Source organism: Wyeomyia smithii, chromosome 2 (assembly GCF_029784165.1).
Source record: "Wyeomyia smithii strain HCP4-BCI-WySm-NY-G18 chromosome 2, ASM2978416v1, whole genome shotgun sequence".
NCBI classification, from domain to species: domain Eukaryota; kingdom Metazoa; phylum Arthropoda; class Insecta; order Diptera; family Culicidae; genus Wyeomyia; species Wyeomyia smithii.
The window spans coordinates 15185623-15210324 of NC_073695.1; the positions used below are offsets into that span (position 1 = coordinate 15185623).

At 38.4% G+C, this 24702-nt stretch overlaps 1 protein-coding gene across 2 annotated transcripts in view; it reads right to left on the reverse strand.

The window, feature by feature from the left end:
- The window catches only part of LOC129722416 (multiple C2 and transmembrane domain-containing protein), a 103989-nt gene that overhangs the window by 74919 nt on the left and 4368 nt on the right, over positions 1-24702 (reverse strand). For both annotated transcript variants that reach the window (XM_055675842.1, XM_055675840.1), the window contains exon 2: positions 6057-6683. The gene's annotated coding sequence lies outside the window, so the exon portion shown is untranslated. The remainder of the gene's footprint in view (positions 1-6056; positions 6684-24702) is intronic.

Below are 24702 nucleotides of genomic sequence, written 5' to 3' on the forward strand. Positions count from 1 at the left end.
AGGTCAACTTATGTTAGCTTCCATCAGCCTAGACTAAATTGATGTCTTGAAGGTAAAGCTTTTTCGGAAAGTTCGTAACCACCTCCACTACCAGACAGTTTTACGTTCTGCTGTTAACAAATATGTTAATGTTAATAAAACTGATGTCTTGAAGGAGAATATGATGGCACAGGCAACAGTACTGCACCAAGTAATGTATGAACAGAGCGCTGGTTCCTCGTCGTCTATCAGTGCAGGAAAACTTGATATTCATTTTTGTGCAGTCAAGCCAAGTGAAAACTACATTGCCACTGTTGACGCACAGTGGGGCGTGGAACACAATCGAATTGCCGTTTGAATTGTCTTCTTCTTCTTCTTGTTTCGTATAGCAGCAAATATCAGAAATCAATATGATTTTTCGGATGTCGCAAAATAGGCTGCGCCGCCGGGGACAACAAAATGCGTTGTTTATTTTTGAACTCTACACTCTGCCTTTTTTTAGATTTATTTAAATAACTAAATATAAGGTATTTAAAAGACAATAGAAAACCAAAATGCTCCGTACAGATCTTTGAATAGGTAGTTAAACGAGCTGTACTGATGATTATATTTTACTAGCTAAATGAATTTAGTCCAATATGACAATATTAGTTGCATCACGCGGCGGCAGTTTAGAGAAAAACGAAATCCATTTCATCTTGATATTAGAGTTCCGACGTTAGTGTTTGTATTTTTCAATTGAATTTTTTTTTGAATTAGCATTTGCAAGAAAATATTACTTTCCATAACCTTACTTGTAATTGAACAACGCTATGCAAACATTAATTGCTGAGGCTAATGTTGTGCATCACTCTAGCCCAGTTAATTTTCGAAGATAACGGACATATAACTTTCAAATATGGTATCTTCGTTGTTCTTTGGTATCTTGAAACTGATCAAATTTTTTTCTGATTGATTCTGTATACTGATAAAATGTTTAAATTGACCTGAATTGAATGTTAACATGTTCATAAAATTCTATGTCAATTTCAAATTTTCTGTGAATATACATTTTCTACTAAAACTGTGATTCGTTATCGATATTTTTTCCACGAGCTTGTAATTACAGGAAAAAAATTTATGTGACATCTTTGCCGCTTTGTGATCGGTGAGTGAGCCAACTTCAACAAGACAAATAGGTATAGAAGGAAGTTTAATTTCTACTAAATCGTACTCAATTAAATATTTTATAGAAGGTTGCCTTTTCGCGCATTAAAGAAAATTCGCTGTATTAGAACGAAAGGTATTCATCAATGGTCCAGAAACCAAATTTAGGGGAAAATCAAGTATCTAACCTTTTTATTTTTGTAGATAGAAAACCTTGTTTTACAATTTTATAACTCCAATAATTTTAAGTAACTTTGTAAAATAAAGTTTTTTTTATAAAACATTGCTATAGAGCTCTAGACCCAAATTTTCTCCTAAATTTGGTTTCTGGACCATTGTGAATGTTAAAGAGCAAACTACAAAAGTAAAACGAGCTCAAATCAAACATAGCTTCAAAATAAAATTATAAAATTATTGTAGTCCTACGTCAACTATGCGGTCGTGTCTTGGTTACCACCCTCCTACTATTTGTTTCTTAGTACTTTAACGTGCCAAATTTGGTTTCATTTGCTTGATCAGTTCTCGAGGTATGCAAAAAAAATGTGTTTCATTTGTATGGGGGCCCTCCCTTTCAGAGAAGAAGGTGTCTCAAATTATCATAAGAACCTTCACCGGCCTCGAAAAACCCTCCATACAAATTTTCATGTGAATCGGTTTAGTAGTTTACAAGTCTATACGGATCAGACAGACAGACAGGTAGAACTCCATTTTCATATGTATAGATTAAAACGGTCCTTTTCAAGGACATTATGAATAAGTTTGATCAACAACAATGAGTGTAGTCTTTCGTTCAACATGCACTCATATCTCAAATACAATTTTCATTCATATAAGCAACTAGTTGAATACCCGATCTTGCTATGAAACCAAGAAAGTTGATGAAAATTTTTCTAGTTTCATTGAGAAATAAATATTTTGGCGATTTCCTTGTTCTCTTTCTTTTTTTCTGTTACCTTTTTTCCTTCTTCTCTCGCTGTCTCTCTACTACTCGGTCGCTAAACTAATCCACTAACTCCATCATGACATCGATAGGAACAACCCTGATTTGGTGTGTAGAATACTGGAAAATGTCAATTCACTCTACATAGAAATCGTTTAATAAAAAAAAAGTTGGTACAAATGATATATCATACCCGACAACACTGGTCGGCAAAAGCTGAAACGAGTTACCCTAAAGCTCAAGATAGTTGCCTTCAAAAGATTATAGCTTCTTAACCATTCCGGGGTTCGTCGTAGTTACGCTTGCTTACAGGAAAACTCATTCTAGTCTCTGAAAAAGTTACCATTTAAATTCACAGTAATGGTCAAAAAGTTATAATCTATCTCTTTCCGTATTGAGAAAAACCAGTGTTTACCAGTGTAATTGGAAAGTATTTAAGCATTCTCCAGTTTTACACAGCAAATATCGGAAGTCACAAATAAGATTTTAAAATGGTTCTAGACCTCTGGACGTAAGCCGGTTTACTTACGTTGAAATGCTTTAACTTTGCCCACTATTGATCGATTTTAATAATGCGAACACCATTCAACTGGAATCCTCATTTGCTGTTCATGCATTTGATCTTAGCTACCGCATATAGGACATTCCTGAGTTCCGATAGGCAGGGCAAAGCTGCCAATTTCGGATGATTTGGTAATGGGTTGCATGATAAAAAATGCTTATTTGCATTAAGAGTATAGGCGGAAGAACCATTCCTGAAGCGAATTCATCACAAGGAATCTTCCAAAAGACATATTTCTAAATATAGGCTGCATTAATCACTCTCGGAACAACCTGGATGTCCCGAAGGAACCCGTAGCAGCAGTAAAGCATGTATTCAAAAATGTGTCTCTAGGAACATTCCTCACTACCGGTTCCTTCGAGAAGATAGAGGTGTCGCTCGCTATATTTTGATGCAAAAATGTAAATATCCCTTACTACAGGTTCTTTTGGGGACTTCCGGATGAAAAATAGTGTAGTTGCCGTGTCTACCGGAATTTAGAAATATTTCCTTCATCCGGTGACTTGGGGCGGCACATGTGTCAAATAAGACTTGAAAAGTTTCTCAGTTAAATGATGAACGAATTATTAGAATCGAACAACGTTTGGCGAAGCTACAGCATTTCAAAGATGATCAAAATTTTGCCTTTTCTGCTAGTTTTGATTTTTTATTATCCTGTATATTGGGGAATACATAATCGTTTTTCGGCGATGGAGTCATCCTTATTTCGAAAATACTCATATTGAAGAGTATGTAATCCATTTTTGTAGTTTTTCAGAATCCGGAACTCTGCATCTTAGGTTCCAAAAAGTCGTCGGATATCGACTTCTGGTTTGTAAGCATCATATTGGATCCGGAAATATCAATACGAGGGGTTTGCAAACGCTGTCCATAGCGTGTATTATTAACGACTGGTATTAGTTATACGGATGGGATTAATCTGGCTATACTGGCTCCTGAACATGATCACTTTTAAATATAGCTTCCCTTGAAAACGGCCACCAAAAATGGCCGAAACGTCGGGCAGTTCACACAGGTTTTCGGATATTAGCTTCAAAAAGACTGAGGAAGCCAGATCACCATCTTGGTTTCAAAAATGATATCGAACATCAGATTTAGATTTCTGTACATCAACATCTGGCCTCCAGACATGACTAAGAGTCCGATAATCATTGAATTCCGAAAAGTTCCTATAATGCATGGAAATGCATGCCCTCCCTTTTTCAGTGTTAGCGCATTCCCCTTTCCAATATTTTCATGACTTTCTTCTTTCTACAAAAAAAAAAAAACGATTCGGTTAGAGTATTTCATCGCAATTTACTAACAAGTCAGAAGTTCCCCAAGGGAGCAACATGGGACCCTTGTTATTCACACTCCACCTGCATCATGGTACGATGATTAAAAATATTACACGCCAGCTTGGTTTTATTTCAAAAGTAGCCCATGATTTCAAAGATCACACTGCCTAAATGCGCTGCCCCTATGCGCTTTATTGCACTACGCGAGTTCCCTTACGTGATTTAGCTAAATTACCCTAGTATCCAGATCGCAGCCGTTTGGTTGGTATTGATACCCTATAGGCGTCACTGCAGATTGTATCAAGCAGTTTTTATAGCCAAATTACTTTGTGGAGAAATAGACTCACCGAAGCCCCCCACCCCCACTATCATACATCATTTGGCTACAATGAGCAACGATAGTAGGGTTCGAATGTTATTTAAAGCGTTTAATTAGGTTTCTCCATTGTCGAGTAAGTCGCTGGTCTCTAGAAAAACAGCACTTTGAGGTGGAAATGTTCTACAATTTTTGTTTTAACTATTATTCAATAAAATCTGTTATCCAGATTGTATATGTACAACAAAACGTTTCGAATGCAAATAGTGGTGATCAAATCGTTCCAGCTGTTGCTTAAATGTTTTTCATGATAAAAAGTTGATTGCGACCTATAGAAAATAATTCCAATGTCTATCTTTTGAAAAAGCTAACTCTGAGGTTGATTACTTGGGTCTTTGTCGACTCTTCTTTCAACGTTTAACCCAAAAATTTTATTCGTGTAAGTCCTGCAACATTTTAATTTTTTTCAATCGATTTTTTCCATGTCTAATTTTACCTTTAAATAAATGCAAAAGATTATAGATATAATAGATAAAATGTAGAAAACCCAACTTTTTTCAAGGTGAGGAGACTGCCTTAAGGTAAAACAAACAATCAGTAAACTTTCAAGTTTATAAAACATTTTTTCGCATATAATGAAGACTCTAATGGAAGAAAGTAGACAAAATTTCGTTACTTCAAACAGAATTACCAATATGAACACCAAAACTGCTTTGAAAATCAAAAACTTGCTGATTACTTGTTTTTGTTTCCCAAACTTTGTTTGTTCTTTTTTTCTAACATAAAATGCATACGAATGTTTAGTTTAGAATAACCGTATTGCTACCGCAAAAATATTAAAAACTTTGTCGACTATTTATCTTATCATTACCGCAACTTTGAACCACATACCGAGAAAAACATAAAAGTTTTTGTTTAACTATGAATTATTGCCAAAGTTTTTTGTTTGCAAAACTGTACATTAATGTTAGTGTGAATTTGTTGGCACGTTGTTAGCTTCATATGATGACAGATAACATTTTTTTACTCAAAGCGTACAAGGTGGAAACAAGCAAACCCATTTTCCCGGGGGGCTGAAATTCGTCTTATCTTTTACCGCTTTTGTGCGGTCACCCAAAAACGTCATAGATCAAATGTGTAAACCAACCAACTGTGTGTCACGTGGTTGACTGAATTTGTAACATCATTTGTTGTCACAGCTTTTGTTGTACAGTGTTATTTACGAGCCGGACAAAAAAAAAACAAACTCCCGCGCCCCAGCACTGGGTCTGTCGGTTGACACCGGTAAAGGATACCGACTGACTGCCTGTGGGAAGCAACAAGCAGCAAAACTTTTAAATCGATTATGGCTGTCGGCTTCTCTTGGCACAATTTTTTTTCGTGTGTACTCGCGGCACGAATGTCAAAGAGCAACTCGCGCTGCCGGGGGATTTCATACCGAATCATCGAGCCGTTAGCAGAACCCTTTCAAATGTTAGTGAATCTCCAATATCCAATATCGACGTTGAGTTTTGCGGTGAACATTCTTCGGTGAAAATTTAATACAACCTGAGAAGATGGTCTCAATTCATAGACGAATTTGCGTGAAATCCCTCCGCTGCTTCTTTGTGGGTAAAATGAAACGAGTTTTATTTCTCCTCTATTTCCTGAGTCAAGTAGCAAAAACACGAACTACGGAATATAATAGTCACTCAATGTGGTAAATTATTAATCAAGTTGCGTTTGTGAGAGGGATAAAGAAACAATGACTGTACGTATGTTGTGAGTGTAAGTGTATTTTGCAATTGTTGGTGTGCGAAATTGTGCTGCAAACGAACTTAAGGGGAATCTACTCACTGCTACTGCTGCCGGTAGATGGCGTCATTGCGGTAGGTAGGTCTGCCATACCTACAGGTATTATGAGCCGGAACGGAAGTCGACGGAAGCTACCTGCTTGCTACACGTAACGGATTTCACACACGCAAGCCGCTTTGTCTGCTGGTACGTCAGGCTTACACTGCCCCTGCGGGGACGGGTGCAAGCAACAGCAGCGGTGGAGCGTTGATGGAAAAATGAAAAAGAACAACAACCACTCTGTTGCTCACTGCTGCCGGGGGGAGCAACCCTCGGCATTAACGGTGGTACCCTCCCCAAACGGTAGGGGCAGCGTTTCCGCGTTCCTGTCTATGGTTGAAATAGGGGCTGCAACCATCGTCGGGCGGGTTTTGGCCGGTTGACACGAGATGGTTATTAGGGCTTATCACGCTTAATGTAGGAACCCAACCAGGAGGCACACCTTGCTTTCTGCTGCCGGTAAGTGCTGTGATTTTCATGCTAAATTGCAATGTTCTTCAGGCTTGTATCATTCCGTTTTGGCATGCCGTGCTTCGAAACACAGTTTCAATACCGTTTTGCGAGTTCCGTCGTCGATCCGGAAACTAGTTGGTGGGATGTTACTCTTTTACCGTTGACAGGGGTATTTGGCTGGAAAATTGCAGAATAAAAGGAGAAAAACTATATTAAAAAGAAAGAATAAAATTCACTCATTTTGCTTAGGCAATTTGCTCCAATTCACAGTCACGTATTGCTAAGTGGGATAAGGATTTACGACACCATTAAACTTTTTTTCACTGAGCAAATCCCCCTGAAGTTGACAAAAGTATAATCACGTAAATCATGATACCGTTGGTAAAGGTCACGCTGTCAAGAAAGATGCCGCTAGCCCATGGAAGATCGGTATTTAGTTGTTAAAACTGCCTGTGGTTTGCTTCCATCTTGAAGACAATTTTGAACGTTCCAAACCTCCTCAACTGTTTCTATATGGATTGAAATTTTCTGAGTAAAACATCAAATGTCATCCATGACAAAGATCAAATTGTTTAAAGGGCATGCATCGTAAAACTTTTACGATGAAAAGGATTTAATGATGGGTGAAAAGGCTTAAAGCGTTGCTCTTACATACGAGTGCCATCGTTGGAATCCGTGATTATCCAGCGGTATGGAAATTGTACGGTGGTCTACTAGTAGCTTACAAAAATAGTGGCACTTTTCTCGGACGTGATTTCTAGTGTGCTATCAAATTTTGGAACTAATAACGACACCAGTCACGTTCGAGAACTGAGAGGGAGAAAACTAATCCGCGGGATGCTGCTAGAGTTTGACAAATTCGCTGGATGTCTACAAGCCATCTTTACAAGTTGATGCAAGAGTGGATAAGATCTCCCCCTGGTAGATAGATGAGGTTTTCTCAAACCCATTGCTCATGAATCATGAGACATAATGGAATATTCATTCTACATCACTTTCAAGTTGCAAAACAAAACCAATAAAATGTCGCAATTTGCATATCAAACCACCCCCTTTTGATATCCGTTATACATAGTTGCGATTTTTCATCCTAATTGGAACCGAGAATAAATTAAGCTGATAAAATTCATACATAAACTAATAATAGCATGAATTCAAGTTCAAATTGTATGTCTAGGTTGATAAACAAACAAAGACAGTAGGTGTTGGCTAGCTTTCATTCTGTTGATTCAGTTATGTCGATTGAGAATTTACGGACTAAACTATAGGTTTGATAGTGGTAAAATAAGAATAACGACAGACTTTCAATTTGTGGCGGCAAATCTGTGTCACGCTTAAATTTCGTGCGATCAGGTTTTTTTGATTTTTCATACTGCTGCAGTTTCGATTCGTACCATGAACAAACGGTTGATTAAATCGCTGCAAACCAAATCTTTTCTAACATTCTAGCAAAAATGCGAAAATGAATACCTAACTCATAGCCAGTGATCGCATCAAAGTTGAACTGAGTAACTCTTTTCCAGATTTTACCTCGACTTGAATTTGCTTCCTCACAATAGTTCGATCGTAGTTGATCGATTAAGTTTAAATGCATGCAGCGCACGATGTATTAAAAGACGAAGGCGATTGAATTGATGCGATAATTTTGATCGAAATTCATGCTTTCGAAGGACAATGCAAACAGCAGACACGATCTCATCGAAATATGCAGGGAGTTTTAAAACTCACTTGGATGCGAGTGCAAAGTCACACTGTCTATTCTGCAGCATTTTCTAACATTGAAATGAAATTTTTAGACTAAAGCGCATAGTCAGGAAGAATAGGCATGGTTCAATGACATTTTAAACACTTTTGCTATTCTTGATGTTTTGAAATTTTTGAAATTTTGCCTTTTTAAACAATTTTGTAATTTTTTGACATTTTTGTCATTTGCAACATTTTTGAAATATACCCATGTCATTGGACATTTTGAACATGCGGGTAGCTAAAATTTTGGATTTTATTCTACTGCTGTCAATGAAAGGTAGATGTACTTGAAGAACAATTGAGCTTATTCTTTATTAACAAAAAAAATCAACATTTGGGAAAGCTCCGTAATCAGTTTTTCGACGAAGATTTTTCATGTAAACAGAACAAGAGCGGTGTAAAGTCTTCACGTCGAGTTTTCTAACGAATCTTTTGATTCTAACAATCAACTGTTTGCAGTTCGTTGTTCTTCATTTATTTTAGTACACCACGAAACTCAAAATCAGAAAGAAAACTTCTATTGGACGATCATGAGGCAGATTTGTGAGGTTGCATATTCCTGATAAAAAGGGGTTGAGAAGAACATTCTGGAACGTTTTTTTTTTGTGTAATGCGATAATGGTTGATCTGGCCAAAACACATAGTTCCTATCGACATTTTATTCTTGAAGAGATAGAATCAAAACTATTCTCAAACATTCGTTCTGGTTCACATTTTGATCGATAGTCTGGACTTTAAACTATGCTCTTGACAATAAGAACGAATTGTTTTTTTGTCCATAGATTTGGCCAGTTTGTAAATTATACACAGTCGAAACCGGAACATTTTCGCTTTTAAAATGGTTTTTTGTGCAGTCAGTTGAAACTGTATATCGCACTTGCAAAATGCTCCTTGTTTCAACACTATTTTGAACAGAACTGAGGTAAACAAGAACTGCATAAACAAAACAAAAAATAGTAGCACAAAGAGAAGAAAAGATCTTATATATACATACTCCCATTTCTCTTTGAGCTTGTGTTTTTGTGGAGTAAGAGAACCTCCAAAAATCTAAAATTTCAATTTCACATTTTTTGACATTTTTGACAACATTGACGGTTCTGACATGTTTGATATTGTTCGTCATTTTTAACAGTTTTTACATTTTTCACTTTCTAGATTCATATGTTTGTATCTTTCCTTGTTGTCGTAGCGTTCCTTACAATATTAAGCGTGATCCTAATAATTAGGGTTTGCAATATTCCCGGGAATCGATTTCCCGGGAAACGGGAATGAAAAATCGCGTTTCCCGGGAATTCCCGGGAACCGGGAACGGACATTTTTTTAGCAAAATGAGTTTTTAAATGAAGTTCATCAGAAAAAGGTAACAAAAAATTGTTTAAAATATCATTCTCAATTCGCATGAAAAACAAAACAAACAAATGAAATACAAAATGTGATCGATTTTCGTAGTATATATTTTGAAGAGAAAAAGAGGAGAGTTAGGGGCTTCATGACGTCAAAAAATCTCTTCAGATCCGCTGACAATTTTTCGTTAAGCTCGAAAATGTTATTTCCTTCTGTAAAACTTAACTCAAGTCTGCTGAATCACCGGTGATGTTCGATTTCCAGAATACTTTAAAATCACAAAGAACAGCTTTTGCTACACTTAATTGAAAACTGGTGTCCGATTCTTTCACTTTGTTGAAGAGAAAACTGAGTGTTAGGCAGGCGTTGGACGCGGAAAATATTTGCTATATTCGGTAAGGTTTTTTTGGGCAAAATATTTTTTACGTTACAGTAAATATTTACTGTTTACTTGAGCGGTAGCTAACCTATTCGCATTTTTTTTTCATTTAAATATATTTGCTATGCCATTGTGATATTTTTAAACAAACTGCGTCTCAAATCTAGTTTTCATTGGCAGAACAACAATTCAAACCCTTTTGGAGTTTATTATTGATTAGAACGTAAGATTCCGAGGAAGAATTTCGGTTAATTAACTACGTTATTTCGTTATTTCGCCGTTCGGTGATTTTCTGTGACCGAGACAAACCGGAAGGAAACGATAGAATACTAAATAATCAGTTCAATACGACTCAAAATAAGTAAGTCTTAGAGCATTTGAATGCTTACTAATCAACATGCAAAGATGATTTTTACGTTGAAATACTATACTGACTTTGAGATTTATTAAATGATTTATTTCAGGTCGCACCAGTTTGACGTATTTAATTTTATTGCAATATTGCATAAGAAACTATAGTGAATCTTACAAAATTTTTCGCGGAACTCGGGAGTCCCGGGAATCAATATTTCTGTTCCCGGGATCCGGAAATCCCGGGAAAAGCTATTTCCCGGGAAATCGTTCCCGGGATTGCAAACCCTACTCATAATATTTCTTACAAGTTTTATTACTTCCTGCAAGAAATCGGATGTCCTCTAAATACATAGGTTAGCTGTGAATACTATGAATAAATACCCCCGGCCAAGCAATTCTGAACAGATTTACTATGAGCAAAAAGGTTAGAAAACTATGTAGTGAGTTCTACAAAGTTCCCTTACTGCGCCAAGTAAAGTAAGTCGACGCCGCTATAAGTGTCTAGCACACCCATCCAAGGGGTTTCAGTTAAAAATAACTCAAAAGTTGTTGATTCTGATTTAGAATACCTATGAGAACAATTTTAAAACATCGGATTGATAAACGAAACTTTTTTAAACATGCTAATCCTTTCAACCGCTTTCCTTCGTAGGCAAGTAATTCGTGACTTTTCCTACGTAAAACTGGCTCAAATAGTAATTTTTGGACGCAACACTTCTTTCATTGGAATTCATTCCAAGAATCGGAAAAACTAAATGGCTGAAAATGTTGTCGGAAGTGGTCTTATTTCATATGCCGCACAAGTCGCACAAAAAAAATAATCGCATAAAAAAACTCGCACAAAATAAATTTCGCACAAAAAAGAGTCGCACAAAAACAGGTTTGACTGTATTTGGTAACCGGACATAATAACTGGTCACAAGCAATGACCAGTTTTGATGGGAGGTGCAAATCAAGCCTAATTATTAGATCCGAAACACGCAAACTGGTTTGGCTCAGGTCCTAAAGACTCTCATGGCATCGCGGAGAGTAATTTTTCGATGTTAGGAATAACTTACAATATTCTCAACGGCTATAATTAACATAAAACAATTCATGACGCATAATCGAGGGCAAGGAACCGAGGCGGCACAAAGCCGCCGGGGTTTCCGCGGTCCGAGCCGGCCGCCGACCCACCGTCGGAAGTGGCGGCCTCTCGCATACAAACAACTGATCTACTGGTTTTCTAGGATTATTCAAACAGGTTTTCTTTCCCTTAGTAGAGTCCGAACAAGCGGTAGCGAGTAAGGACAGCTTACACTTGGACAAAAGAGTCGGCCAAAGGCCGCGAGTGTGTGTTGTTAAAAAGAAAATAGACCATTTTTTGATTCTGCCATTCGTGCTCTTTGTGATTCTGCCATTCGTTATTCTGCCCTTCGTAATTCTGCTTTTCGTGATTCTGCCTTTTGATTTTCTGCCCTAGTAAGGCTGCATGTCGAAAAAACTATATGTACACAGCAAACAATCAAGAAGTGAATACGAACCGGAACAATCGACAACCACCTAGGCGACGAAATAAAGACGAAGATCAGAAGCATGGAAGATGGAACTGAAGAATTTATTTATTTATTTCGTCAATCATAGTAGACTACATCTTAAAAACTATTGCTAACATCACAAATATAGTTATGTAATTCTAGTGTTCAATATTTTTCTAAGAGCATTTCGTGACATCGTTAAATCAATAACTTCACAATATTTATTGTAAAGACTCATCATACTATTAACTGGCCCGGCCATGGCATATTCTGTTCTATAAGAATTTAATACGAAAATTTTTCGCGTTCTTAATGAGCGTGTAGGAGCATAAAAGTTGAGTTTTCCAAGCAGATTTTCCGAACTTATGCGTTGTGAAACTAAATCGTTGACAAGAGTTACCGAAGCAATTTCTCTTCTTTTTTCAAGCGTTTCTATATTAATAAGCATGCAACGCGATTCATAACAAGGGAGAGGAAATGAATTCCAACCTAGTTTTCTTAGTGCATATAACAAAAACTGTTTTTGTACGGATTCGATTCTATTGGAATGGACGTCTTGATAAGGCGACCAAACAACACTACAGTATTCTAAGATAGATCTAACATATGTAACAAAGAGAGTTTTTATAGTGTACGGGTCTACGAAATGATAACTGAACCTTTTTATAAAACTTAGCATACTGTTGGCTCTATTGATGATCGTATTGTAGTGATCAATGAATGTTAACTTAGAATCCATAATTACTCCTAAATCTCTAATTTGATAACACCTTTCTACAACTTGATGTGCAAGAGTGCAACTGGCATGTTCAGGATTTTTTTTCCTTGTGTAGGATATAATACTACATTTTTTTACGTTGAGATCAAGAAGACTTTTTTTACACCAAATGTAGAAAATGTCAACCTCTTGTTGGAATTGTTGGATGTCTGATTTGTGTTTTATTTCCATGTACAGTTTCATGTCATCGGCATATATCAATACTTTGAGACGATTCAACACAAGGGTAACGTCATTAACAAATAAAATGAAGAGCAAAGGGCCTAAATGGGAGCCTTGTGGAACTCCAGATGTCACTTTTACTGGTACAAAAAGGTGTCCCTTAAACCTAACCGTTTGTGTCCTGTTCGTCAAATAAGATTCAATCCATTTAAGTAGGCCTGACTCAAATCCCAGTTTTTTTTCATTTGAACATAAGCATGGAAATATCTACTCTGTCAAAAGCTTTACTAAAATCCGTGTATAGAGTTTCCACGAAGTTGCCTCTGTCCATAGACGCAAGAGAGAAATCAACAAATTCAAGTAAGTTGGTAGCCGTAGACCTCCCTTTGTAAAAACCATGTTGGTTACACGTTATGCGATTCTTTACCTGATTAATTATTTTTTGGTTTACGATAGCTTCAAAAAGTTTAGGAATACATGATATTATTGCAATGCCACGATAATTTTTGATGTCAGATCTCTTACCTGACTTGAAAATCGGTATAAGAAAAGATTTTTTCCAGACTGATGGAAACTGTCCGGACGTAAGGGATAAGTTGAAAAGCCAAAACAAGGGTTTTACGAAGGCAGGAGCAAGATTTTTCATGAGTGAGGGTGGAATTCCATCTGGACCTGGACCTTTTGAAGCGTCCAGTTCTTTTAGTGTTGCGAGGATTTCTTGAACAGTTATTTGCTTAATAGATACGTTATTTATTTGTTCATGCAAGTGCGAGAAATATTCAAAGTCCCTGACTTCGTCGCTATTTTTATAAACGGTTTGAAAAAAACTCGCAAACTTGTTGCAGATTTGCTTTGAGTCAGTACTGGCAAAGTCTTCATATTGCATGCGAGATGGGAAGTTATTAGACTTCATTTTATCGTTTGCAAATTTAAAAAACTGTTTTGGGTCTGATTTAATGTTATTTTCCACCCTCGTGTTGTGGTTCTCATACGCAATAGATATTTTAGTATTCAGTTCATCACAAATGTTCAAATATTTGTCCAAATTTCTTTGGTCTTTAAGTTTTTTGTGAGTTTTATGAGCTTTTTGTTTCCTATTCTTTAAATTTTTGATTTCTCTGGTGAACCAAATGGGATCTTTTGAGCTAACCGTTTTCTTTTTTGATTTTGGTACAGTTGAGTCTAAAACACTATACAGTGATGATAAAAAATTATCAACCGCTTTGTTCATATCTATTTCATTTTTTAGAAGTGATTGCCAGTCGATGTCAGTTAATTTACGATTGATTAGTTCAAAGTTTGCTTTAGTGAAGTCATATTTATATTCAGGATGATGATCAGAGGGTCGTGATCTCTCGGTATCAATCATTAGCGAGTACTCAATTGCAGTATGAAATTTTTCATTTTTCCATAGGGGATATTCTGCTTTGTCAACACTAAAATCTTCCGTGCAATTGGTGAATAAAAAGTCTAAAAAACAGTTTTGCTCATTCCGGATTGAGTTTACCTGATTTAATCCAAGTTGACTAAAACTGTCAAAAATAAATTGCAGAGTTTCGTTTTCTCCTACTACAGGAAGTAAAAGCGATTCATTATCATCGTTTACAATAAAATCAGCATCATTTTGATTGAAATCTCCATATATATGAATTTTTGAGTTAGTGTGGGACTCATCATTCACTAATTCTACCGTCCTTAAAAATTTTTCATATGATTGCTTTTTGGCAAAGTGGGGTGGAAAGTAAACAGATACGAAAATATGGATTTCACCCTTCAACAGAACTTTAACCCAGACATCTTCAAATTCGGCATGTTTCTGGGTTATGATTTGCTCAGAATCATGCTGAACCCCAACAGCTACAAGCACTCCTCCACCTGATTTCTTATCAGATAGTGATAAATCACGATCGCTCCTGAACACATTAAAGGAACTGTTGAAAACTTCTTCACTTTTAATATCTTCGTTCCAGTTCGTTTCCGTTTTTAAGATGATTGAGTATGAACATCCACTTATTCTGTTATTAATGTGATTAATTTTGAGTGCACTGCGCATCCTGTTGAAATTCTGAGCATAAATCAATACTTCATTGACTACTGGCGTTGTTTTTTCTTTCTCTGAGCGTCACTGATTTTGAGAACACGAATGCTTACAATAACATCCATCACACGGGAAACTTGCTGATCTAAAATTATTGTTATTGTTATAGTTGTGGCTGCCAGCCAAATGGTAAGGACACGATACAGCTGAAGAGGTCGCGGGAGTCGTTAAGTTGAGAGGGCTCGTTGAAACGGTAGGCATGAAAGATGATTGTGACTCATTATTCGCTGGGTACGGATTAAGTATTTCGCCTCGTTGAAAAGAGATATGCTGGAGATTAGGTGGGGGTCGAGAAAATTTATCCTTCGCTGCAGCAAGAAGCACACGGTCTGGTGGTAGTTGGTTGTAGTAGCTGTTGTGAAGATTCCTGTTAAGATTGAGGTAACGATTCGGGATTTGATTGTTGTTATAATTGATGCTGTTATTGTTGTTGTTGGAGTTGTTAATGTTGCGGTTGTTGTAGATGTTATTATTGCGATTGAAGTTATTATTGTTGCGGTTCTGGTGGTTGTTGTTGCTGCGGTTGTTGTAGATGTTATTGTTGTGATTGTAGTTGTTATTGTTGCGGTTCTGGTGGTTGTTATTGCTGCGGTGGTTGTAGATGTTATTGTTGCGATTGTAATTGTCATTGTTGTTCAGGTGGTTGTTATTGTTGCGGTTGTTGTAATTGTTACCATTGCGGTTGTTGTTGTTAGTATTGTTGTTGTAAGCCTGTTGTCGTCGATTCCTCCTTCTTCTGGCTGCATCTGCATTCTTCAACTGTACCAAACGACGCCTTTTACGTTCATCATAATCTGTCCAATCCGCTTTCCAAACTTTTTTGGAACCTAGAAACCGCCAACCTGAATTATTGGCGTTATCCAAATTAAGTTCTGTTGCCAAATTTGGAAGTGAAACAGGTGAAGCTATTGGGGGAGCGGCAACACTCGCTGACTTAGATCTTAGTTCTTCGATGCAGGATGACAGAGTTTTAAGTTCATCTACAATGTTTATCTCTAACGGACTGGTTTGTATTGAACAGCTGGTTGCTGTTTCTACAAACAGCTGTCCTAACTGAGAAAGTTCGTTATTTATGCTGGTCAGCGATTCCGTTAATTCGTTCCGAAGTTCGTTCCGAAGTTCGTTCTTGAATTCCGAAAAAGCAATGTTAACGAGCTGCGTCAGGTGATTTTTAAGTGTAGGCATAACACCAGCCACACTGTTGGCTTTGATGTTTGACGTTAGCGCTTGGTTTATTTGTATAAGTGACTTGTCGATACCCTCTAGAGTTTCTGGAATTGTGCTTGGTTGTTCGAGTTGGGTCACAAGTCGATGAATCACCTCTGTATTATCATCAATCAATTTCGTCAGCTTGTTCTGCTGTTTGGTCAACGTGTTCAATTCAAACGATGCCGTTACTAAAAGTTGGCAGGAATCGCAGCACGGTAGCAAAAATGCAGTTGGATCTACGGCTGGTTTATCTTGTTTGTCTTTTTTAACGACACGCAGAGAACTTCTGCTTTTAGCAACTACTTCGGGGGGGCACGATACTCCCACACAGGCGGCATGGAATTTTCGATTACACCCTCCAACACACGACCAGAACACTTCGGCACCGGAGTCTTTCGCGCAGACTTCGCAAATTTGATTCATTTTTACCGACACAAAAACACAACAAGCAAAATGAAAACTAAGCGAAAAACAATAATTTGATTTAAATTCGCGCGTGGATAGGAGCTAACAACAAACACGTCCAACTTGGTTGACGACTGACTGAAAAAAAAGAAGATCACTGAACGCTCTAGATATCAACCAGACCCCGCCACTTCCACATAGTTGAGCTCCAAGAACTTTGCCTTAAGAAGAGAAGGGCTGGAGGATTTGTAGTTGCAGGACACAGTACTACCATAGCGGCACCACCAATAAGCGGAGTACCCGCTTCATAGTGCATTTCACGCGCAGCTGGTGAAACTCTAAGACAGCTGCTCGTGTCGGGACATCCAGATCGTCATCGAACATCGGGAGCACTTTTTCAAACCAAAATATTTGGCAGAGCATCTGCATTCTTGAATCAATGAGAAAAACTTGTACATGAAATGTTTGTAATCCCATTTTTTATGCCAAATACCTTAAAAATGCACGACACATTGAAATGTGGTGTAATCCAATTTTTTTTTCTCAAATTCCGATCTCAGCTTAAGCTTTCAAAAGTCACAAAAAGTCGATTATTTTCAAAAAAAATAAATAAATAAATAAATAAATAAATAAATAAGTAATAAAAACTTGTTTGTTTGATAACACCAGACCTCGAAGTTCCATGCATTTTCAAGACATTTGACTTAAAAATTCGATTTCGACAATTTCGTGAACCTGTGCATCTTTTTTCTTGGTCAACAAAGTGAAATTTCGGTCAAACATATTATTGCTGAAAATTTACCAAAACTTTGCATTCGAGAAGACGTTCATGCCATGATCGATGATGAGGCAGCAGAATTGTTAGATTCGATTCTCATGCCGAACAACACGATCACTCGGCATATTTTTAACATGGCTAAAGATGTCACAAGCACTTTGATTTCTCGATTGTACATAAATTTAAAAGTTTGCGATGTAGATTGAATCCACAGATGAGAAAGGGCTAGTAATTATGATGGTATTATTATGCTATCAATTTCCTGAAAGTTTCCAAGAAAATTAGTTCTCAAGCTGATTGAAGATGACACTGGTCGACAAAATGAAAAAAAAATGCATTCCAAAAGCTCAAACCGGGAAAAAAGAAAGATTATGGCTATTCGACCATTCCTATGCATTTTTGTGCTCCTATCCATTACCAAAACGTGTCAACTCACATGAGAGTGCCGCAAAAATTCAACATTATTCAAAGCGTTGTGTTAGAAGAAGGGATGTCAGAAATCTACATTACTGCTCCATACCGAAGTATGCCGGTGGTTGTTTAAATTGAGATCGGAGGTAAGAATGTTTTTGGGTGACAATAATTTTGCATTGCGGAGTAAATTTAGTGATAATCAGTGGCTCATCTGCTCAGCTTATTTGACTGATACTTTCCTTAAAATGAATGGTCTGAGCCTTTTAATACAAGGCGAGAAGATTGTTATTATAATATTTAACACATACAGCAAAATTATGGCCTTCAAGAAAATAATTGAAATTTGGGCAGAATTGTTAAAACAACGAAACCTAGGCAGCTTTTCAGGGACCCAAGCAGAAATTGCACCGAAGATATCATTCAAAACGAAATGAACGAGCATTTGCAGGTAGGTTTTATAACAAATAATAATTTCGAAATGCGCAGGATATGTTGGAGAGTTTTGAACAATACATCCCCGATGAGTTCCATAGAAAATCGAAGGAATACCATCGGTTGAGCAGCCTTTTTCGATACCAACGAAGCCAGAATCATTGACGCCAGACGAAAATCGCTGAAGGAATTTTGGTGTCCGATGAAAAATGATTTAAAAACCTAAATTAATCCACCTAGCGGTCAGACCCAGCCTTTCTCATTCAATTTTTTTATTGTAAAAATAGATTTACATGAACGCTTCAATCCAATAAATGTATATTCACTCTTTAGGTTCTAGAATTTTGATGTTGTAATCTTTACATATAAAAATGCAGTCAAGTCTGTCTGTCTGCCTGATCCATAAAGGCCCGAAAACTACCGAACCGATCGACGTGAAAATTTGTATGTAGGAGTTTTTGGTGCCGATAAAGGTTCCTATGATAGTTTGAGACCCCTCCCTCTTCTGGAAGGGAGGGGTCCCATACAACTTACTTTACTTTACTTTACTTTACTTTACTTTACTATTTTGGCTAACGGACCGTTCACCGGTCTAGGGCCGAACGAATTAGAGATGTCCAGCTTCTTCTGTCTTGGGAAGCCGTTCTCCAGTCTCCCCGTACACCAGCAGATCGTGCATCTTCTTTCACCGCGAGGCCTACCACGGAGTCGACGGCCTCTTCCTGGTTCTCTACTGAAGATAGTTTTGGCGGCTCTCTCGTCAGGCATCCTGGCTACATGTCCAGCCCACTGAAGCCTGCCCCGCTGTATTACCTTCACCATATCAGCATGTTTGTATACCTGGTACAACTCGTGATTCATGCGTCTGCGCCACACTCCATCTTCCAGTTTACCGCCAAGTATCGATCGCATAACTTTACGCTCAAAAACTCCGAGCACTCGTCGATCAGCTTCCTTCAGCGTTCATGCTTCATGTCCATAAAGGGCCACCGGGAGTATCAGCGTCCTATACAGTGCTAGTTTTGTGCGAGTTTGCAAACTACGGGACCTTAGCTGGGGGGGTCCCATACAAGTGAAACATAAATTTCTGCACAACTCAAGAACAAACCAAGCAAATGAAACCGAATTTGGCATGTGGATGTTTTAAGGGGTAACTAATATGTCCATAATAGTTGGATGAAAAACAAATGTGTGCACATCTCGAGAACTAATCAAACAAATGGAACAAAATTTGGCAGGTAAATGTTTTTAGTGGTAACATATATGTACATAATGGTTTGAAACCCGACTCCCTCTTCTATAAGGGAGGGATCCCATGAAAATGAAACACAAATTTCGCACAGCTCAAGAACAAATCAAGAAAATACAACCAAATTTGGTATGTGAATGTTTTTAGAGGTAACAAATATGTCCACAATGGTTTGACGCCCCTCCCTCTTCTGGAAGTACATGTTTCTTCACAAATTTCTGCACATCTCGCGAACTAATCAACTCAATGGAACCATATTGGCAGGTGAATGTTTTTAGTGGCAACAAATATGTTCCATAATCGACCTCAGACAACATTTTACAATCGTAAGATGGCAACGTCCGGTTTCTGGAAAACAGCCGAAAATGGCCGATATCCACCCAATATAATAATATCCGGATCTAGAATAATACACAGGAGCTAAAATCGACCACAGATAGCATTCTAAATTCTAAGATGGCGACTTCCGGTTTCTGAAAACAGCAGAAAATGACCAAATACCACCCAATATGAGTTTTTCTTTAACCAGTATGCCGTTCAAAATCCAGAAATTGTCTCCAAATGCCATTATGAAATCCAAAATGGCGACTTCCGGTGCCGGAAAAACAGCGGCAAATGACCAAATACCACCCAATATGGGTATTTCCGGAACCGTAATGATGCACTGGAGCCACAAATCGACATCAGACAACATTTTGGATTGTAAGATGGCAACTTCTGGTTTCTGGAAAACAGCCTGAAATGGACGATTCCTATTAAATATTAGTATTTCTGGAACCAGAAAGATGCACAGAAGCTAAAAATTGATCACATACACAATCTTGAATTTTAAGATGGTGACTTCCGGTGTCTGGCAAACAGCCGGAACAGACCAAATACCATTCAATATGAATGTTTTCGGAACCAGAATTACGCCCAGATGACAGAAATTGATTTCACAGGCAATTTTAAAGTCCAAAATGACGACTTTCGGCTTCTGAAAAACAGTCCAAAGTGACCAAATATCACCCAATATGAGTTTTTCTTTAACCAGTATCCTAAACACCATTTTGAAATCCAAGATGGCGACTACCGGTTTGTGAAAAACAGCCTAACATAAACAATTACTATCCAATATGAGTATCTTTGGAACCAGAACGATGCAATGAGCTAACAATTGACCTCAGGCACCATTTTGAATTGCTAAATGGCAACTTATAGGCAACAGTCGGAAATGACCAAATAATACTCAATATGGATATTTCCGTAAACGTGATGATGCATAGAAACCAAACATTGACCCTGGACACTATTTTGAATTTGAAGACGACCACTTTTAGTTTCTGGAAAACAACCAGAAATACCTCCCAATATGGGTATTTCCGGTGTCAGATTGATGCCAGAAAGTCTGCTGATAATGACAGAATACCACCCAATATGAATATATTCAGAATTAAGGCGATGTACAGAAGCCCAAAGACGAGGATGTTGTCATTTCGATAAAACCAATCATTTCAAACGATTTGTTATTTGACTTTGATCATATCCTATGGCCGATTCGTCGTGCATTTGCAGACTTCAAACAAACCGCAAGGAATCAATGTACTTGGAACGTTCAAATAGTACGACACCACATTTAAATTATGTTGAGGCCACATATATCGATCAAAGCAGGTATAGTTTTGAATAGTCTTTGAATTTGTCTTCTTTCCACAACTTTTGAGCCACATATCAAATTGTTATGAAGTTTGTTATTTGTAAGTTTGAGAGATGACTCGTTCGTATGACACTAGTTATGTTCAAATAAGTCATGTAATCTTTGAGATAATAGACTTTCGTTGTTTTAACAATTAAATACATAACGGCTGCTTAAGTTTGATTACAATCAAATGAAAAGGGAACGTACAGGGCAGCCAAACTTTGAAACCACGTGTTCAATCATAATTCAATCATACTAGCCCGCTCATCTGATAATAATAATCAAATCAGTTGTGTAGTTTCTGAGGTAATGAAGTTTCGTGATTTTCACAAGTCGGCACGTTACAAATGAAGTTATAGTTCGATTACAGTAAAATTCAGTAGGGTCTTTTGAGACAGCTAGACCATTCATTTGACACTAATTTTGTGGAAATCGGGTCGGCCATCTCTGAGAAAAGTGAGTGAGTCCAAGTAGTCTTCGGAATATGTTCCTTTGCAAAGCTGGATTTCACATTTTTAAACATAACAGGAAAAGTAATAGTCCGATTGCAAAACAAATCAATAGGGTCTTATGGGGCAATGGACCTTCCATTTGACACTGATTTTATGAAAATCGGTACAGCCATCTCTGAGAAACATGAGTGAGATTAAACAGTCTTCAGAACACGTTTCTTTTCATAACTTTTGTACCACAAGTTCAATCTTTATAAAATTCAAAACTTAAGGGTTTTCTAGGTAGCCCGTTCATTTGAGACCAATTTAGTTCAAATCGGTTGTGTAGTTTCTGAGATATTGATGTTTCATGATTTTCACATTTCTAAACGTAACCTCTAAACTAAGAATCCGATTACAATAAAATTCAATAGGGTCTTATGGGTCAACAAGACCTTTGCAATTATTTTCATGAAAATCGGTCCAGCCATCTCTGAGAAAAGTGAGTGAGAATAAAAATCTGCACATACACCCACACCCACACACACACATACACACACATACAGAAAATGCTCAGCTCGTCGAGCTGAGTCGAGTGATATATGCCATTCGGCCCTTTGGAGCACTTTTATACTTTCGGTTTTGCGAGTGATTGCTATACCTTTCTAGGAGAAAGGCAAAAATTTTATCGATAAAAGAAAGCTTATACCATGTAACCACATACAGATATCACATATAAAATCGAATATTTTGTAGCTTGCGAAACCAAAGAAAGGTTACTTGTTCAATGGAATATGTCGAATTAATAGAAATTTCCAAAATATAACCGAAAATAGCAGGCGACCAGCGACAGTATGGGTATGTTGAGAAAGAAAGGTCGCTTCTACAACTACACCATCCTCAACGTGCACTGCCCTCACGAAGGAAGATCCGATGTTGAGAAACTCTACATCAGAATAGAAGGGAAGAGATGTACGAATCGGGGATCGGCCCACACAGTCTGCACACCGAGACGAGAGACAACGGCCAGCGTTGCGTTAACTTTACAGCTTCCTGAGGACTGGCAGTCCAAAGTCATTTCTTTCCCCGCAATTTCACATACTGAGGAGAATGACAAGCATGGCGGTGCGGATATTGACTCGGATCCCTACTTAGTCTGTATATCACGCACGGCATTACCGAGCCACGAGTCGCAACATCAAGTAACTCCGGAGCTTTCGGGCTGTGGAACAATATGCGCATCAGCTCGGAGCGGCACTACCAACAGTGGAGGACCCGGACGAACACATACGATTCGCATAGATTCTCTAGAATTCCGCACATTGGATTCGTGAGCGTCCTTGAAAAGGATTCCTGAAAAAAAAATCCTCAGGAATTCCGTCACCGAGTTAAAGGTATCCTGGGGATTTTTACTCAGGATTCTCTGCGTGTTAGTAAGAAGAGTCTCTCGAGGACGGCTGATGCAGGTTTCGCACAGCTATCAGGGAGACCGCAACGGCGACACTAGGAGTGGAGGCTACGATGAATGAGAAGAAGCGAACCTGGGCGATGTACTTGTGTGAGTTGATGTGGAAGAACAAGACCGAGTACAAAGAGGCAACGACATAACCACGACTCTTAAACGAAAGAAGCACCAGTAGAAGTATAATGAACATGAGGGTCGCGAGTAGCTGTTCCGTGCCAACGATACGCGGAAGTTCTATGAGAAGGTGAATTAGTCTCGCAACGGCTATGGAACAGGAACGGATCTAGGAACACCAGCAGTAGGTAACCGAGTACCAGCCTCCGACGTTCATGAAGTCCGTTGTGAGATCGGAAAGTTGAAGAACAACATAGCCACTGACAAAGAAAGACTGCTGAGCTCCTAAAATATGGTAGAGAGGCGCTGGGTAGAGCGCTGCACTAGGTCATTTCAAGATGGAGTAAGTCGTGGGCCCAATTTACAAAAAGGGCGACGAGCAGGGATGCCACAACTACCAAGGGGCCGCACAGTGGTCCAGTAAGGCAAGAACTTACTTTCTTACTTTTTTTCCTTGTGAAATATCCCTCAGGATTTCACCTGCATCATAATGTTACGCCAACGTCCTCGGTCCATAGCAGCTTGTCTCCAGTTTCTTGAGATTCCCACACTTCCAATATCTTGCTCCACTTGGTCTAACCACCTAGCTCGTTGTGCACCTCTACGTCTAGTACCGGCCGGATTCGGGACGAACACCATTTTTGCGGGATTGTTGTCCGGTATTCTTACATGTCCCGCCCATTGTACCCTTCCAGCTTTTGAGATTTTCTGGATACTGGGTTCGCCGTAGAGTTGCGCCAGCTCGTGGTTCATTCTTCGCCTCCATACGCCATCCTCACATACTCCGCCGAAGATAGTCCTAAGCACACGTCGCTCGAAAACGGCCAGTGCTTGCAAGTCCTCCTCGAGCATTGTCCATGTCTCGTTCCCGTAGAGGACTACTGGTCTTACAAACGTCTTGTACATGGTGCACTTGGTACGGGAGCGAAGTTTACCCGACCTCAAAGTCTTGTGGAGTCCGTAGTAGGCGCGGCTTCCAGCTACAATACGTCTGTGGATTTCTCTGCTGCAGTTGTCGACGTTACTTCCAACAAACCTCCCTGCTAGCGGCAAGAGACGGCGAAAGGCGATCTGGAAGAGCACTTTGTAGGCTGCGTTGAGAATCGTGATCGCTCGATAGTTCTCGCATTCCAACTTGTCGCCCTTCTTGTATATGTCGCCTTGTCACCTTGACAGCTAGTCTCACTACACCGTTTGTACGCTTGGGTCGTCACAAAACAGTGATTTCACACATCCTGATGGTAAACCAGATAGGTGATCTAACTCTGATAGGTGATCTAACAGATTTACTATTTGAATAATGCGGTCATTCTAGTAACTTTGGATCACTGTTGTGATCAGCGAAGGAAAAAAATCACCGCTAGCGATTAATGAATACATATAAACGAAAATAAAGTATCGGTGCTGGTGCACTCTTTTTACTTTCCTCTTTACGATATATTTCTATTCATTAGTGTACACCACAATACGTGGTTCTCAATGTGCACAACTCGGTATATGAAGTTATTCGTCTCTGTTACAGAGAGCGATCAGAACTTGTTATATCCTTATTCTTTTGACTCATGAATATGATTTCTTGTCAGAAAAAAAAAAGAAAATGACAGTGTATGCTCTCCTACTCTCGCTTAAACTCAACCGCTGCC